Here is a 19,381-nt window from a genome sequence, read left to right as displayed (position 1 = left end):
AATCACTGCTTATAAACTTTACAGGCTGTGAAAGGATCAATCTTTTGATGAGATGCTTTCTCATTTTTATTTTTTTTTTTGAAAAACAAAAAGTTAAAAGTCACCTTTGAACTTTTTTTAAATTGGAAAAGTTGAACTATGTCCCTAAAAATATTTCCTGAAGCAGGGCAAATCTTACGGTTAGAGCTGATAAACCAAGCCAATTTGGAAATACAATCTGCATGCCTTAAGCTCAAAAGATTCTTAGGCTAAACAAAATGTAAAGGATCCTATTCAGGCTGAAATGTGATTTATTATTTTCTAGCAGAACTCATTTGGAGCCCTAGTATAGTCCTCAGTAAATGCTCTTTATTGATCTGATTTCTTTTTAAAGAATATTTCCATGATGTAAAACACTTAATCTGTGCTCAAAAATGCATTCAGTGACTTATGCAATTGTGTGTAGTCAGATTACAGAAGGAGCTCTGTGGCATCCTTATCAGTTCATGTTAAAAACAAACTTGCACCACATTGAAAAATTATCTATCTAGGCCCAAAATAGATTTTTCCTAACATTTTCTTTATCGAAAGCTTCTATGCCACAATAAGTTCTGTGTTGTCTTAAGAGAAATAGAAGTATGAGGAAATAAAAGTGAGTTGGGAGATGTGTTAAATCCATGAGTTTCAATGGAAAACTTGATATTTTACCAAAAATCAGTTATTCTTTTCATGTTGAAGCATCAACACTAGATTTATCATCTAGCAGTTAGAATTAATAACCAATTATAGTGGTATTAAATTTAATGAGGTAAAATGTAGCACTACCTTCAATATATTAAGACTAAAATTTCTAAGTGAAAAGTTTGTTTGCATTGCTAGCACTTGAACAGTGTTACTGTTATATCTTTTCATGGTTTTACATGTGTTAAATTCAATTAAAAAATAATGTATGAAGATAATGGTGCAAATGTGTTTAACACAGTGCCAGCCTCACAGCAAATATTTAAAACTTATATTGTGTACTTAATGAATGGTTGTTAGGATCCCAAAGTAATCAAACAATAAATGGAAATTTGGGGAGTTATATTTCTGATAAGAAAATGTGAGGTTCCTTTAAAACTATACTTGATATAGAATGTTAAGACCATTTTAATGGGTTATAATCAATTATGGTTTTGTAATGACTACTGTTACTAATAAAGATTGTTCTGATCATGATAAAGAAACAATTACATTTAGGGAAGTTTTTGTGGCAATCCACTCCCATGTGAGTAACAGAATTAGGCGTAAATCAATTTATTTAAAAGTTACTGAAATTTATCATAAATAATGGAACCCAGTAGAGAGGATAGAACTCTGGTGGGGGTGATAACACATGGGTCCAATCCCCATCTGCGAATGACTTTGGATCAATTTCTCAGTTTTTTCAGCCCTCAGTTATTTTCATCTGTAAATCATGAGCTATGTACCAATAGATGGTCTCCCAGACACTTTCCAGTTCTTCTATTCTATTCTAACCTATAGAATATATGACATAAGTGTGAACTAACCTAAGTACCCGTTACATAATTATCACAAACTTGAAGGAGAAGAAAGTGAATATTATCTCAAAGATAAAATGAGTTGTCAGAACTAATTACAAATAGTAGCAATATGGTTGTAATTAAACCTAAATATTGTAGAAGTCTTCTACATGCTAACTCCTTTTGAATGCTTTTTATTAAATAATAAAAAAGTGAAAAATTCCTATGTAAAATCAAGCAAAAGTGAATAATATCAATAATTATTCTGGATAAAAATATGTACAACTGGACTATATTTACATAGACAAATTCATTTTGTTTGGGTTATAAGTTCTTAAAACTATGAAATTCATATATTTGTATACATATGCAAGATGCTAAAGTCATTTTATAGTTTGGAACATGATTTTGTGCTAACCCAAACCAAAACCTGTTGCTGTCAAGTTGAATTCTGACTCCTAAGCTACCCTCTAGGACACGGTAGAATGGCCCCATAGGGTTCTTAGGCTGTCAGTCTTCATGGGAGCAGACTGCCACAAGTTTGTCCCATGGAGCATCTCGTGGGTTTGAACCACCTAGCTTTTAGTTAGCAGTTGAGTACTTAACCACTGCACCACTAGGACTCCTAGATTTAGTCCTAATCTAATTAGTGGTAGAGGAAAGGTCCAAATTGGTTTTATGAGATTATATATATATACGCACACACATATACACACACATATATGTATACATGCATAGATATATAGATAAAGAAAGCCATCCTATATTATTATAAATTAGAATCTTAGAATAAGGATGTTGTTGTTAGGTGCCATTGAGGGGTTCTGACTAATAGTGATCCTTTATAGGGTTTCCGAACAGCCGCTGGTGGATTTGAATACACAATATACATTATGCTAATAAGCTTCACTTTTATAAGCGTTTTCATAGACTGTATATAGTATACTGTCCTGATTTGGTAACTTCTGTGGGAAGGGAAACTTGCATTAGGATCCTATAAATAAACCCTAAAATTGTCAAGCTGTCATGATGACATCCTATTGAAGAAGATGCTAATCGGGTTCTTCATAGTTCAGGGAGGTTAAGTCCCTTTTGTCAGTTGGACATCCTAAGGTCCAAATGGAAATACTCCCAAAGAAGACTATATGGATAATAACTTCTTATAATAGAATTCAGATAGCCATTTTCTATTATCTAAGAATATCTTTACTAATTTTTAAAGAATTAATGTTGTTAAGTGTCGTTGAGACAGTTCCAACCCATAGCGACCCTGTGTAGGGTTTCTGAGGAGTGGTTGGTGAGCTTGAACCACCCACCTTGTGGTTCAAACTGACTGTGTAGTCCAGCGCATTAAGCCACAGTACCACACCAGGACTCCCAGACCTAAAAAGTACAAATTGACATCTGTGAAATTGAAACCTGTTTTTTGCCTTTTTGAATAGCAAAGGTACAGTCTGTTTCTATCTAAGCTACCCTGTTAGGGAAGCCTGGCACTGAAAAAGTGCTCAGCAGAATTTGTTTTTAAGCAAAGATGAGAAAGTGAAAACACAAAATTTGAAGTTTTTTTTTTTTTTTTTAAAAAACCTTCCTCATTTGTTAATTTAATGAATGAGTGAGCAAGCAAATGAACAAAAATGCTTCCTTTTCATTTACATTTTCATTTAAATGAAAGCAAAAGGTAATTGGGTTGTCTACTAGACTGAAAACCAGCGGAGTTTAACAGAGTGAGTGGTAACATCATACTCAAACTCTGAATTTCATTTTCAATGTTCTGATACCTTAAATTTGTTAGCAGATTAGGAAACACACTACTTTGGAGGACTTTAAAATGATATACTTTAATGTCTTCGATGATACAATTTTGCATGAAAAGTTGAGATGCTAACTCTGTGAAAAATAAGAATTGAAGAATTGCTTTCTCAGTAATCATAAAGAAGTTCCCAGTTTATTCTCATGCTTTTTATTTGAATGAAAGGGAAAGTGGTCTGAGGACATTAATGGGTCTTGGAGGACTGCTTACTTCTCCAACAGAAGCACTGGTTCTACCTAGGAATGTATAAGATGCTGTATAAGATGTTGGTAAGATATGAGTTGCAGTTAGTAGGAGAGGCAGAATATCTGAGTATATAATTTTCTTCCCAGAAGGTGTTGAGCTGGAGTAGGTGACTGGAGGGTCTGGAGGAAGAGGTGGGAGGTAACTGGGATTGTTGTTGTTGTTAATTACCGTGGAGTCGGTTCCAACTGATAGCAACTCTGTACAGGGTTTCCGAGGCTGTAAATCTTTACGGGAGCAGAAAGCCTCATCTTTCTACTGCAAAACAGCTGGTAGTTTTGAACTGTTGACCTTAAGGTTTGCAGCCCGATTCATAACCACTATGCTAGCAGAGCTCCTATCTAATTCTTTGTTGTTATTAATTACCATTGAGTCAGTAACCCTGTGTAGATCTTCTGAGGAGCAGTTGGTGAGTTTGAACTACTGACCTTGTGGTTAGCATTCCAGTGCTTATCTTACAGCTCCCCCACAGAAACTACCCTGGGTTATGAGGCTCTCAATTCAGTGCTTTCTTATGATAAATTTTACATTAGAATTTTGTAAACAGAGAAGATAAATTGAAACAATGAATGAAGAATGAACCAAGGAGTCCAAAAGAGATCAGACTTTCATTAATAGGCCTACAAGCAAGACCTAACTCGTGAGAAACCAGGAGAAACATGGGCCATATTTCTAAGTCCTTAGAAGGAGCTCTTGTAGCATAGTGGTTACGAATCGGGCTGCAAACCTTAAGGTTAGCAGTTCGAAACTACCAGCTGTTCTGCGGGAGATGGATGAGGTTTTCTATTCCCGTACAGGTTTACAGCCTCGGAAACCCTGTACAGGGTGGCTATGAGTTGGAACCGACTCTACGGCACATAACCACCAACACCAGGGGAGAGAAGCTTTCCTAGAGCACTTGTCCTAGGTATTTCACCTTCTCTTGTTCAGGAGGCTGGAAGCCTTTCAACTCTGCTGGCCCCAACTTTAGCCTATGGTAACTTTCTAAGCAGTAAAACCAGAACCTAAAATGAACTAATAATAAGGGTGATAAAAGCATAAATCCCTCATTCCAAGCATTCAAAATAAAATAAATATGTAAATTCTATGCACAAGGAGAGCATTACTGTCATCATATAGGGACCGGCAATGAGTGGCCAGTTCTACTGTTTCTGTTGTCAGACCGCTTTCCTAAGGAGACAAGGCCAGAGAGTGAATTTAGATAATTGTTGGACGAGGCATCCCATCAACAGACAGAGGCAATCACTCTACACCTGACAGAAATAACACTGCTATTTAAGCTGGGAATTGAGGTGCCGAGTGAGAGACGGCAGCGGTGCACTGGGCCCAGAAGGACAGACATGGAACAGACATCCTAATCCCTCAGGATAGTTTTTTTTGCTCTCAGCATCCAATTACTAAAAAGTTTTGTTCTTCCCAACAATGGTAAATATCACCTGCTCCTTTTAAAAATAAGAAATCTATAATTCTCATAAACCACTGACCCAAGAGAAAGTATATCTCACTTCACTGTAATTGAGCATTTTAAGTTCCATAGCACGAAAAGGGTTAGCCATTCTGAAAACTGGCCAATGATTTGGCAATATTCTCTTTTGGATTGTTAGACTGTGACGGGATATGGCCTAACAATTGGCAAAAAGAAAATAAACAATGTTGTTGGATTTGACTCTGGCCACAAAACCTTCAGAGACTTAATTGTCAACAATTCTTTGGATAGACTTCCCAACAATAATCTCTGCTAGTAGCTAGTAAATATGCATATGATCTCTGAATATGGAGATAGTATATTTGCTTATTTTCCAAATGGCTCCTAACAAGTTATCTGAAAGAATGAGAACTTACATGATCAAAATGAAAAACAACAAAACAAAGATAACCCTTACCTAAGTAGCTCTGGTAGCGTAGTGGTTACGAATCGGGCTGCTAACCTCAGGGTCAGCAGTTCAAAACTACCAGCTGTTCTGTGGGAGAAAGACGAGGCTTTCTGCTCCCTTAAAGATTTACAGCCTCGGAAACCCTGTGCAGGGTCGCTATGAGTTGGAACCGACTCCACGGCACACAAACACCCACCACCAACACTAACGAGGTTCAACCTAAATCTTGGTATATTGACAAGATGGAATCCTATGTAACTAGGAACCGGCATTCTCTTAAATAAACAGTAAAGATTTAGTATTACGGAGGATAAAGAAATGCTTGTGTAGTAGGTTTGAAAATATTATTCTTTGAAAACTCTAGTATTATGGATTATTTTTCATGTTACAGTCTTCCTGTGCATTTCTTTGACTAACAGCTTCTGGCATCTATTAAGTGCTTAACTGCAAGGTCGGCAGTTCAAATTCACCAGCCGCTCCTTGGAAACCTGATATAGGGTGGCTATGAGTCAGAACCGACTCGACGGCACTTAACAATAACTTTGTTTATTGCCATAGGTATGTATCTTATTTCTCTTGTAAATCCTATCTGGTGAAAAGTGTAAGGAAACCTGGTTGAAGATAATTTATTTATAATCAGTTGTGAGGAGCAGAAAGAAAGGCAGAAATTGATAAAAAACAAAAACAAAAACAAAAAAACTCCAGTAAAGAATTTATTTCGTTTTCCTTTTCTATTTAAAAATGAGCTTGGTGGAAGGCTGCAGAGATTTCCAGTGCATCTGTATTTTCCCTATGACTTGGCTGAATGACAATACTTTTCCCTGTTATAGTTTAAGAGTATGCAGTGACCCAAGTGAATTAGAAAGAATACAAAAAGACAGCTTGTAGATACCCGGAAAGGGTACCTTTTCTAGACCTTTCTGCTTCCTAACCTTGGTTAAATACTGCAGTCATCTGGGGAATTAAAAAAAACACACACAAAAAAACTGATGTCAGATCCTTCCCACCCACAGAGATTCTCATGAAATTGATCTGGGTGTCACCTGAGCGTCAGGAATTTTTAAAGTTCCCCAGAGAAGTAGTTAAGGCCGAGAGCTAATGGTCGGAGGGGACCACACTAGACTTACTGGGGAAACCGCAGTTCAGCAAAATCAGAATCCATGAAGGTGGTGGGGAAGACCTAGGTATCAGTATTTATTAGAGCTCTTCAGTGATTCTAATATGTAGGTAAGGCTGAGAACCACTGTTGTAGGGCACCAAGAGTTCTAATCCAGCCTGGATTCTCTCAGTTCTCCCCAGAGTGTTCTGAAACCCTTTGAGGGTTCCAGGGTTAATTTGTACATGAGAGCATTTTGAAATAGACTTGATCAAGAATGAATCTCTAAATTATGCATTGAGGAGTTCTCCTGGGTCCAGTTGATCGCCCTGACAAACCAGAGTGGTTCTAACGTTGATGAACTGGCCAGGAAATACATGTGATGACAGCTCTGAAGCTACTATGTAAGAAGGTAGCATTGGTGAATGAGTTCACTGCAGGGTACAATAGGTCCTGCATCACAGTCTCAAATTTAATGTCAGGCCTGAATTTCTCTCATTACTTTCAAGTGGCTACAGCAGGGGGACCTGGTCTACAATTATCAATGCTAGCTTACTCTGATCTCACATGGACGACTGTGACTGGAATCATAGACATCCCAAGATAAGGGCGACACCTTCCATGGAAACCAAAGGCAGTGATTTTAAAAAAGATACAAAACCTAGGGATTCCCAAGTCTACCGAATCTATCTAGATTCATAAAAACGTTTGTTCTCTTTGCAAATTTGCAATGATACACAATCTTAAGGCAACGTTTTCTTTACTTTTTAACTTTCTTCCTCTGAACCAAATGATATTTGGTAGCACAATACTTCTCTTAACAATACTATTGGAATAATACTTTCTTAATGGGCTCGTAGTGGTGCTGGGGGTTAATGCGCCAGACTGCAAAGCCATTTGAACTGCAAAGTTGTTGGTTCAAGCTCACCAGCTGCTACTCGGAAACCGTATACAGGGTCACCATGGGTCGGAACTGACACGATGGCACTTAACAACAACAACATGCTGTCTTTGTTATCTAGTACTGCTATAACAGAACGGAAATTGATCTTGTTATAGTTTAGGAGGTTAGAAGTCCACATTCAGAGTGAAAGCTCTTTGATTCTTCAGCCTTTGTTTTCTGTTTGATTGGGGGTCTCCAGGTGTTTTGGCATAGATTTCACTCCCCTATCTGCTCTCTTGTTTGATCTCTTTTACATCTTAAAAGAGACTGGCTGTAGATACAGTTTACACTAATCCTGTCTCAATAGCTTAACAAAGACAACCCATTCCCAAATGGAATTATAACCATAGGTTTTGAGGCTAGGCTTTACAACACATGTTTTGGGGACACACACAGTTCAGTCCATAACACACTCCTAGGTAAAATCTTTCCTGTTAGGCAGACACCCCAAGAGGGAATATTTGGGTGTGTACTGGGTAAAAGTGGCTACAGAGATTCTGCAGTAGGTGCAGTGGACTTCTTGGAGGGAGAATGTAAGCACTTTTCCTGGAGTAGGCACAAGTACTCAATGGAGCTGCTTGCTAATGTCCTTCTAAGAAAAAATAGAACGAAAATATCCTTGTCTGTGAGCAGGAGGGAAAATGAGGAACGAGAAAAAGAAAAGAAGATTTTATATAAAAATGAATTGAATTGATTTTGCACTATAATTTTTGGGAGCATTTAGATATAAAGGATTCTTATAAAGCACAGCTAAACTGACTTTCTGGATGCACTTAAAGAGTCAGGCTAATGGAAGGAAACGAACTGAACAAGATAGTAGAATGAATATTTCTAAGGTCAAAACAAAACACAGGAAACCACTAAAATGCCAAATGTTGGATTTAATTAAAAAATTAGAATAGTAGGGCACAGAGGCATTAAAGGGATAATAGATTATTTTAAGTGTTCTTCAAATGGGAGGTTAGTATCTATCAGTTAATTTTGTGCTTAAAACTGTAATAATCTTTGCTTTCTTATGAGGATTATTTTGAAACCTAGGTTATTTTATGGCTATAAACATATAAATGAGATGTCTTTCACATTTTTAAATGTCAGTCATGCTTACTATGTTCTGTCAAAAGTTCTTGCAATATACTTCAGTTCATCTACCTATTTGAGCTTTGGAGTCCTGGTGTGATGCTGTAAGATCAGTACTGGACTGCTAACTGCAACGTCAGTGGTTCAAACCCACCAGCTGCTCTTCAGAAACCCTATACAGGGTCACTATGAGTTGGAATTGACTTTATGGACTCCTGGTGTGGTGCTGTAGGATCAGCATAGACTGTGAACCACAAGGTTGGCAGTTCAAACCGACCAGCTGTTCCAAGGAAACCCCATACAATGTCTCTATGAGTCATAACTGACTCGGCACTACTTAATAACAACAATAACACACACACACATTTGAACTTTATACATCACTGTAAATAATGCTGAGAAAATGATTTGAGACCAAATTCAGGGTCAACTCATCATGTAGACTTTCTTAAGGCAGTTTTTTCCTTTTCCCCCCAAAGTCTCTTTCTTAGAACATTTGTGTCCTTTGAGATTTCAGTGGTTTCCTACATCATGGTTTCTTTGCTCAACATATTGAATACTATTAGGATAAATGATGTTGAACAAGTTTTCATAGTAAGATTTCTCTGAGATGATTTTACACTAGTGTGAATTCAGAATTCCAAGAGAAGACTATATACAGTTTCCCAGACTTGTTTGACAACAGAGCATCCTCCCTCTTTTGGTGGAATTTTATATTACATTAGATTGCAACTTGAGACTATTTTCGGTGGAGTCAGAAATTAAGCTAAAACACTACTCAGTTGTTTGGTTCAAATAAAAAGGTTATCAAAATTAATCTAAACCTATTAGTTTAAGAATGACCTTGGACCAAGCACCGTGTCCGTCAGGACTGACTGTAGCACTCACATATGGAGACTGTGTGTGATTTTGGACTATTAGCATCGTGTTTAGGACATGGGCTATGATGAATTAGAATCTAGAGATTTGCAGGATGCCTAGTTTCAGCAAAATGCATAGTTCTTTCGATTATATAAAGAACAAGTTTCATGTACTTGTCAAAAACTGTTCTGAATTTTGTAATTTAGCATAAATAGAAGGGAAGACTGCAAATTTAATGAGCTAACTTCAATATTCTTTTAAGTGGTTATTTAATTAAGAGTTTAATTAGAGACAGTAATAGTCCTATTCTCTTCTGTGTCACAATTGTCTTTCTACCCACATGTAGCGCATCTGCCTCATCTTACGGTTTTTCTGTTTGTGTTTGGCCAATCTCACTACAATGTCAGTTTCATGAAGATAAGCACAGCATCTTAATTGTCTTACGTTCAGAGGAAGCGGAAACAACACCAAACCCAATGTAAAAGATGTAGAAGAATGGAAATCACTCAATATAATCTAACAACTCCCTTGTTGTTGTTATGTGCCATCGAGTCGGTTCTGACTCAAAGCGACCCGGTATAGGGTTCCTGAAAAGCAGCTGGTGGGTTTGAACTGCCAGTCTTGTGGTTCAAATCCAGTGCTGATCCTACAGTGCCACACGAAGAATCCAACAACTTCCTTAAGTTACTGCAAATCTAAAATTGGTTATAGAAAAGACTTGTTGCTGTCAATTTGGTTCCAATGACTCATAGTCACCTTGTATAAGGTTTTCAAGGCTGTAAATCTTGAGGGAAGCAGAAAGCTTCATCTGTTTCTAGTGGAGCAGCTGGCGGGCTAGAACCGCCGACTTTGTGGTTTGCAGTCTGGTGCTTATACTACCGAGCCACCGTGCTCTCTATAGAAAAGATTATGGATTGCTATATTATCATGAGAATTTACTGTGGATAAGAATGAAAAGGCTTGCTGAAATTAAAGAGAAGTACACCTTACTTTCCTGTAACTCTCTAGCATTAAAAAATAATAATAATTAAAAGTCCTCCAGCACTTCAGGGATTGATGGAATACTTGTTGTATGTCAGTGTGCCACAGATGACACTGGAGGGGAGATTGGCAGGGCATAGTGAAGACCAATCCTGGATTTGCTGTGGCTTTCTTTAATATCTACTTTTATTTTCATCTGTTAAACTGACCCCTGCGTATCAAAAACTAATAATTCATACTTGGTATTTTTGTTATTGTTAAGTGCTGTGGAGTCAGTTCCAGCTCACAGTGACCCTGTATAGAACTTCTGAGGAGCAGCGGGAGGGTTTGAACCACTGACCTGTGGTTAGCAGTCCAATGCTTACCCTGCAACATCACATTCAAAGGAGACACATAAAGGAAAAATCATTAAGAATTGAATGAGCTGTATTCACAGAAAACAGGCAATGTGTTGATGTTTTTTGGGCAGGAGATTTGTCTTGTGGTAAGCTCTACCCTGGACTTGGTGACCAGTGTTGAAGGGAGGAGAGGGCATGGGTATAGACAGGGAGATAGAAGCTGGAGAGAAGAAAAAGTTGGCGAGACCACACTCTTAATTTTTTAGAACCAGTTCCCCGAGCTTCAGGAGTTTCTTTGGCTGTTTTTAACTGAACTTCTGACCACAGACCAAGTTGGTCTGGTTTCTGTGAGTATTGAGACAATTCTCATGGGGAGGTAACCTGTAGGTGGTAGACATTTTCCTCCTTTACTGTCAAAACCATTATACATAACTTTGAAAGGCTGGTGACCTATTTTTTCATTCAATCAGCAAATTGCCATCGATACCTTTCATATGCCAGCCTGAGGATACACAAGTGAACACATCCACAGTCTAGTGGAGGGCAATACGGGCCTGGGGTGGGGGGCAGAGGGGCAGGGAAGTTTATAACAGAGAGGCTACTGCCTAATGCAACAAGGAGGGACATAAAGTCTATTCTGGGGAGTAGAGGGAGAAGGACATCTAAGTTAAGAACTAGAGCAGGGGTGGAGAACCTTTTAATGCCAAAATTTATAACCGGACTATACAAAATTATCAACTTAAAAATTAGCCTGCTATATTTGGTCAATGGAGTCCTGGTGTGGTGCTGTGGGTTAATGCACCAGACCGCAAAGCCATTTGAACTGCAAGCTGGCAGTTCAAGCTCACCAGCTGCTCCTTGAAAACCTTATACAAGGGCCCTATGGGTTGGAATCCACTCAACAGCACTTAACAACAATACCATATTTGGTCAAACATTTAATGAACTCACCCCCTAAAGCGAGTCCTGGTGTGGTGCTGGGGGTTAATGCGCTGGACTTCAAAGTCAGTTTGAAATGCATGGTCAGCAGTTCAAGCTCACCAGTTGTTTTTGGAAATCCTATGCAGGGTTGCTCTGGGTCAGAACTGACTCCATGGTACTTAACAACAATAGCGTGATAGGTGGAACTGAGGTTGCCTTGGCAGGGCCAGACTAAATGATCTCACGTTCCCTACTCCTGACCTAGAGGATATGCACTTTGAGTGTGAGAGAGCAAACAGTTTTCTCATAGAAAATATTTTACGTGGATGCTTGGTAGTATTGCAAGGTTGTTGGTGTTATTGTTAAGTGCTATCGAGCTGGTTCCGACCTCATAGCCACCCTCTATAGGAGTTTTGAGGAGCGACTGTTTAGTTTGAATCTTGGGTCTTGTGGTTCAAACAGTCTTTGCAGTCCAGCACATTAACCCACAGCGCCCCACCAGGACTCCATGTCCAGGTTAGGAACCGGAAACACCTTTCAAAGTGTCATTGTTAACGTCACCCAGGTAAACGTTTTTTTGTTTTTTTTTCTGTTAAATATATGAGCGAAAACATTTGGCCATTATACATTTTGAGACCTTTGTTCCATCTACTATAAAAAAGACTATTTTCCTTAAAAGTGTAATATTTCCTTTAAAAGCATAATTCAAGATTTGAAATTCTTTAGCTGGAATAAAAGTTTATTATTTTTACTATTATTAATTTCTATATTGTCTTCTTTTTAGTGGAAATCTTTTCAAACTTTGGTCACAGATATAACCTACTCTAGTTACTTCTTATTGGTTCCCACTCATAGCGACCCTGTAGGGTAGAGTAGAACTGCCTCATAGGGTTTCCAAGGCTGTAATCTTTGTGGAAAGGAACCTGGTAGTTTAGTGAGTTACAAGCACTGCTGCTAACCACAAGCGCAGCAGTTTGAGTCTACCAGCCACTCTGAGGGAGACTTTCTGCTCCCATAAATATTTACAGCCTTGGAAACTCTATACTGACTGGGTCACTGAGTTGGAACTGACTTTGTGGCATACAACCACAACCACTGTAATCTGTGGGAGTAGATGGCCACATTTTTTTCCGGCAGAGTGACTGGTGGGCTTGAACCACTGACCTTTGGTTAGCAGCCAAGTGCTTAACCACTGCACTACTAAATTTATGAAGGAACCCTCTGCTTTAGTTAGCCATTATCACTGTAAATGCTGCTTCACTGTCATGGAGGTTTTTTTTTTTTTTATCTCCCATAACAGTTTTTCAAAAGCAAGAGACATAACGGCTTTGAAACATATGACCAGCCTTTAAGAATAAAATTATGTAGGGTGTCTATCACATTGCTTAAGATAGCACATACTTTGATTTCCATTAGAGCTGGATCACTTGTTTCAGCTATGTAACCAGGATACTCAGTGGCCAGAGAGCTGCTCATAGTTCTACATTTGGGCAATAAGGCAGGTAACAGGATGTCTTCCTACTTAGGTAACTCTAGCTTACCTGGCTATCTCTGTTTCTGGGAAATCTAAAACAGTGTCGGAGTGTAATAGACACATGGAGGTGCTGCCGACTTTAAAAAGATCCTGGCTAAATTTGGGTTTTCAATTTTCTCTTCACTGACTTGAATTTGATCTGATAATTGAATAATAATTCATCCTTAAAGAAGTTTTCCTGAATATGTGTCTTAGTTGTTAAATTGTACTTGGACCAACAATTTATGAAACTTTAAAATACTGTTTAACAATATACCAGGCAGCCACATTAACATTGCTATTAAAATGACCATATTATATAGAAATAAATTTTGTGTTATTGTCATAAACCTTTTAATTTAGTCTATACAACTGGGCATACTGTTGTTGAGTGAGTAAATATAAGTAGATAACTAAAATGATCATTCTTTAAAAATGTCTATTTTAGTATTAAAATTATATCAGAATACTTCATTTCATACGAATTAACTCTGAGAACACCACTTTGCTGTAGGCTAGTAATCATTCTATTATTAGTCCATTTCACAGAAGGAAAAATACCTCAGGATACTGGCCAGCTTGATACATTTGCTGGTATATACGATATAGTTTAAAAATTATACATAGGTCTGCTTTTGCCTGTGTCGTTTATGTTAATCAAGAAACACTGGTGTTCAAATTCAAAGTTAGCAGAGGATTCTACTGATTAAATAGCAAACCTCTGTATACAATAGCTGATTATTTTTTATAATGTTTAGATAGCCATTTAACTTTCAAAGAGTCAATATCCAAATAGCACATCTGATGAGTTCAACACAATTACATATTCAAAAGCAAGAAATTCACGTGAAATGTACTGTTATAAAACTTGCAATGTTCAAGAATAGTCAATACAAATTACTAAGAGCTTTGAAGCAGAAGAAGAAAGGCATTTTTAAGTAACATTTTTCCCTCAAAGAGGCAAAGATAACTAATATTATTTTAATATAGTAACAAAAACAATTGTAACATGACTTGTGCTTACTGAGTAGTTACTGTGTTTATTCCTCACAGTACACCTATAGGACTGACAGGCTTATTTATGCTCATTTAGCAGATGGTAGAACTTTGGCTCAGAGAGTTTAATAACATATTTTAGGTTACACAGCTAGTAATGGTCAGAGTTGGGATGTGAACCCAAGTACAGTTAATGCTTGAAGCATGTTTTTTGCTATTAACACATGCATTACTAAAACGTCACACATGAATTTACATCATGTATTGCGAAAGTGTGTATTGGAACAACTTAAGCAACTGAAATTGTTTTCCTCCATTATATCACCTAAGGGAGTCCTTGTGTAGTGCTGTAGGATAAATGCTGAACTGCTAACTACAAGATCAGTGGTCCAAACCTACCAGTCGCTCCTTGGAAACCCTATATAGGGTCACTATGAGTCCAGATCAACTTGACAGCAGTTAACAACAACAACAACAACATATCATCTAATAAACACTTTACATAAGCTTCTTGTTGCTGTTGTTATTGGTAAGTGACATCAGGTTGGTTCTGAATCACAGCGGCCCTGTATAGGGTCTCCAAGGAGTAATAGTGGGCTTGTACCTTACAGTTCAAACTGGCCTTGCAGTCAAGTGCTTAGCCTATAGCACTACCCCAAGACTCCCATCTTCTTCTTATTAAACATTAAACAAAACTGTACTTCAACTTTCCTTGTACCAAATATCTCCATCTGGCTTCCTCTGAGTTGGTGGAAAAAATACCCCAAAACTTCAGTTTATTTTACTTACAAATTTCTAAAGATGCTTCAAGTTTTAATTTGGCTGCATTTAAAATATATTACTGACACTTATTAAAATATATAGACTTTGTTCTTTAGCATCTGCCTAATTATTATAGAATACATACATATATACAATTTAATTTCAGAGAATTAATCAGTCAACTCCAGGATTACAGCCAGATAGTTTTCTTCTTTACAGGTCACCAAATCTAAATAGAACAAACATGAAAACAGACCAAGCAGCAGAGTGAAAACCTCTTCTATAAGATAGGTTGGCAAAAAAAAAAAATTGTTTACTGGAAAATTGGTTCTTTCTTTTGTTCATGAGTATTATATTCTCAATTTATTTCCTAGTCCTTTCAGGATTTTGCCCAATTAAAAGAAAGGTAATACAAATGATGAGTTAAGGCAAAGACGGTATATCTGGAATTCTATTACTTCAAAAACTGATTTTTTGGGGGTTGTTGTTGTTAAGTGCCTGGGTAAATCACATTATATCTCTTTTCTTAATGTTTTTCTAAAAACTGGACATATGACTTATTTGTGATCTCATTGACCTTCGGCTCCCTCATGGTGTTAAAAATATGTTGTAAGGTTTATATTCTGAAAGTTGCAGTGGCTTTCTCTGGTAGCTATTTTTTGCAATATTTATAGAACACATATTGTGTGCTATGTTCTATGGATACAAAAATAAATAGAGAAAAGTTCCACTATCTGAGAAAAAAATCCAGTCTACTTGGTGAGCCCCAAGAGCCCATTTTAATACAGTGTGGTAAGAACTGTGATAAACATATGTTTGGGTGTTAGAGGACCACAGAGAAAGGTTAACAGAACCTAGAAGAGAAAGGGAAAGACCCCTAAAATACATGATATTGAAGCCATATCTCTAAGAGCTAGTGGGAGTGAACCAGAGGTAGAGAATGGAAAGAAAAGGAGATGGAATAAAGGAAATCCCTTCCTGAAAAATATTATATGAAGCTTAGCTGAGTAGCAAGTCAGAAGATGTGTCTGACAATTAGTGTTTCTGTAACGTCAGGTTCAGGGTAGGGAGCCAAGAGAAATGAGACTGTCATAAAGCCTCACATACTAGAAACTTTTAAAACTTTTCTATTTTAAGAAAACAGACTTTATCCCATAAGTAACAGGGAGTCACTGAAAAGGAATTAATGAAATAACAAACAACAAAGTCAAGAATTCACATTATGCACAAAATTAGTCTGTATGGTTAATATCTAGTTTATTAGTGTACTAGTTATTAGTTGCTGCATAACAAATCATCCTGAAATTTAGCAGCTTAAAATAGCAAACATTTATTATCTCGGTCTCTGAGGATCAGAAATCTGGGAGCAGCTTAGCTGAATGGTTCTGCCTTGGGAGAGCTCATGAGTGGGCAGTCAAGTTGCCAGCCAGTCGTCAGCTGCTGTCTTCTCAAAACTTGGCTGGGGTGGAAATAGCTTCTTCCAAGCCCTTTTGCATGATTGTTGGCAGGCCTCAGTTCTCAGTAGGCCGTTGGCCAGAATCTTCAGTTCCTTGCCATATAGGCCTCCCTCTTCATAGGCTGCTTGAATGTCCTCATAACATGGCAAGTGGCTTCCCAGAGAAAGACTGTTTCAAGTGAGAGAGTGTACAATAGTGCATGCTCAAGATGGAAGTTGCAGTCTTTTCATAACCTCATCTTGGAGGCAACACACTTCTGTCATATTTTCCTGGTCAGACAGACTGACCTTGGTAAATGTGGGTGGGAACTACACAAAAATGTGGATACTAAGAGGTGAGGTTCTTTGGGTTTGGCCCCCACATATGATATCTGCATCTAAAGAACTTTTAGTCAATTTGGGGACCAAGGATATACACAAATCTTAAGCTAAAGTGACAATAAAGGAGGGTAGAGCAACACAGTTATGAAATTAACCAGAGGAAGATAACTCTCCTCATAGGAAGTACTACAGTTGACACTTGAATAACATGGGGGCTGGGAGCACTACCTCCCAACTCTGCATTAGAAAACCTGCATGTTACTTTTGACTCCCTCCAAACTTAACTACTAATAGCCTACTATGGACTGGAAATGTTATCCATAACAAAGAATTAACTAACACATATTTTGTATATGTATTATATACTGCAACCACATAAAAACTTCATTTTTAATACAAGATAAAAAAAAATATTTTTGTGCCTGCTGGCATTGCTGCCTTGGTGACTTGACGAGTTTCCTTTTCTGTTTTTTTACTAATGGTCCTCGTGCTGGGCTATTGTCTTGAAATGGCAGGTGACCACAGCTGTAGACCTCAATTTAAGGTATACAGCAAGCAATTCAACTTTTTCTTATAATGTCATGAATTTTCTTTGCTTCTTGGGAGCACTTCCAGCATCACTGTGGTGGTGGTGGTGGTGGTGTACAATGGAGTTGGTTCCAACTCATAGCCATACTACATAGATTTTCTGAGACTGTAAATCTTCACAGGAGCAGAAAACCTCATCTTTCTTCCATGGAATGGCTGGTAGTTTTGAACTGCTGATCTTGAGGTTAACAGCCCAACTTGTAACCATTACTCTACCAGAGTTCCTTCCAACATGGAGTTATTCTAGGTTTAATGTTATTGTACTAAACATGATGAAGAAAAAAACAAACAAACAAACAAACAAGCAAGAACTGCTGTTGTTAAATGCTGTCAAGCCAGTTCCGACCCATAGAGACTTTATATAGGGTTTCCAAGGAGTAGCTGGTGTGCTTGAAAAGCCGACCTTATGGTTCAAACATACTTTGCAGTCCAGCACATTAACTCACAGCACCACACCAGGACTGTTATGTGCGTGTTAAGTGCCATCGAATCAGGTTCTGACCCATAGCGACCCTGTATAGGGTTTCCAAGGAGGCCTCCCAGTTCAAGTGGATTTTGCAATCCAGCACATTAACCAACTGTGCCGCACCAGGACTAGAGATCACTTTTTACTGTGATATGCAAATTGTTCAGGAGAGATGAACAGCTCCTGCAGAGATGATTAGTGTTTCCTGAATAAGTGGACCTGCACAGTTCAAACGTGTGCTGGTCAAAGGTCACTTGCAGTTTGGCTTAGAGCCTCCTTTGGAGGCATGTGAGTCTTCTCTCTTACTGTAAACTCACAGATGTTATTGTTGTGGTTAGGGGCCATGGAGTCCTTTCTGACGTATAATGATCCTATACACAGCAGAACAAACCCCAGCTCCATCCTGTGCTATTCTCACAATCGTCCTGTTTGAGGCCATTGTTGCATCCACTCTGTCAATCCACTTTGTTGAGTGTCTTTCTCTTTTTTCACTTTGGAGACCTTAAACCATGTGTTAATATCCTGCTTGATTGGCACCGAGAAGGAAGTTGCATTATCTGGCCACTTAGAAGTGCATCAATAGTTATATGATACAAAGACCAAGCTATAGTCCTGGAGCTGTAGGACTGAAAGGAACCATTGAGATGACCTAGTACAGAGATCTCAACATGGGATTTGCAAATTGCCTTCAGGAAATTGGTAAAAGAAAATAGTACACAAAATACTGGGGACAGAATTCAATTCAAACACAGATTCTCAAAGGCAATCTGTTTCAGAAACAGAGAAAGTTTAAGAATCATCTTTCTAGTAGATCCTGCTCATTTTATTGATGAGGGAACTGAGTCACAAAGAAGTAAAATAACTTCAAAATCAGATGAGTTAGTGGGAGTGCTGTTTTGGATAGAATTAAGTCTTCTGATTCTCAGTTCTGCATGTTTTGAGTCACACCCAGTATGTTTGAAATATGCATTATTACTGTGGTTTGTAAAACTAAAAGCTTAGCTGACTCATAATTTCTATTTATACACTGTTGCTGTTTGGATAATTTCTCCTTTTGCCTTTCAACAAAAATTTAAAAATGAGCATTTAAAAAAAAAATAAGTAAAACAGTCTTCATAGAGGAGTGAATATTACTCCAAATTGTTTATAATGTGAAAACTCAGTGTTTATACATAATAAAAAGAGATCATCAAACAGATTGTAGTTGGTCATCTATGCTATAGACCCAAATGCTTAATTGAAACTCTAACCATATAATATTTGAGTTGCTCCAATAGCTACATAAAAGTCTAAAATGAATACCTTGTTGCATAGTCATATAAGTAAGACAAAGAGAATCAAATTAATAAATTAATTAAAAAAAACACAGATGAAGAAATAGTGAACTTAGTGAGTGTTAACTATGTTTAAAGAACAGTACTGGGTAATTTATACGATTGACCTCATCTAATTCCATCTTATACTCGAGAAAAATGAGGCTCAGAGAATTTGATAACAAGGGTCATGAGACAACTAAGTGAGAATCAGGATTTGAACTCAGGACTTGACAGAATGGAAAGCAATGTTCTTTCCAATATAGCCATTGAGCTATGTTGTTATAAAACATTCCTGAGTTAATTGTGAAGATATTAGT

At 37.7% G+C, this 19,381-nt stretch overlaps 2 protein-coding genes across 2 annotated transcripts in view; one reads left to right on the top strand and one right to left on the bottom strand.

Moving 5' to 3' along the window:
• Positions 1 to 19,381, bottom strand: part of FAM227B (family with sequence similarity 227, member B) — a 237,284-nt gene that overhangs the window by 96,093 nt on the left and 121,810 nt on the right. The gene's annotated exons all lie outside the window — the stretch shown is intronic.
• Positions 1 to 19,381, top strand: part of FGF7 (fibroblast growth factor 7) — a 76,398-nt gene that overhangs the window by 1,320 nt on the left and 55,697 nt on the right. The window lies entirely within an intron of this gene.

The sequence above is a fragment of the Chrysochloris asiatica genome, unplaced genomic scaffold (assembly GCF_000296735.1).
Source record: "Chrysochloris asiatica unplaced genomic scaffold, ChrAsi1.0 scaffold00004, whole genome shotgun sequence".
Taxonomy (NCBI): domain Eukaryota; kingdom Metazoa; phylum Chordata; class Mammalia; order Afrosoricida; family Chrysochloridae; genus Chrysochloris; species Chrysochloris asiatica.
This window is presented reverse-complemented; position numbering and strand designations above follow the sequence as displayed.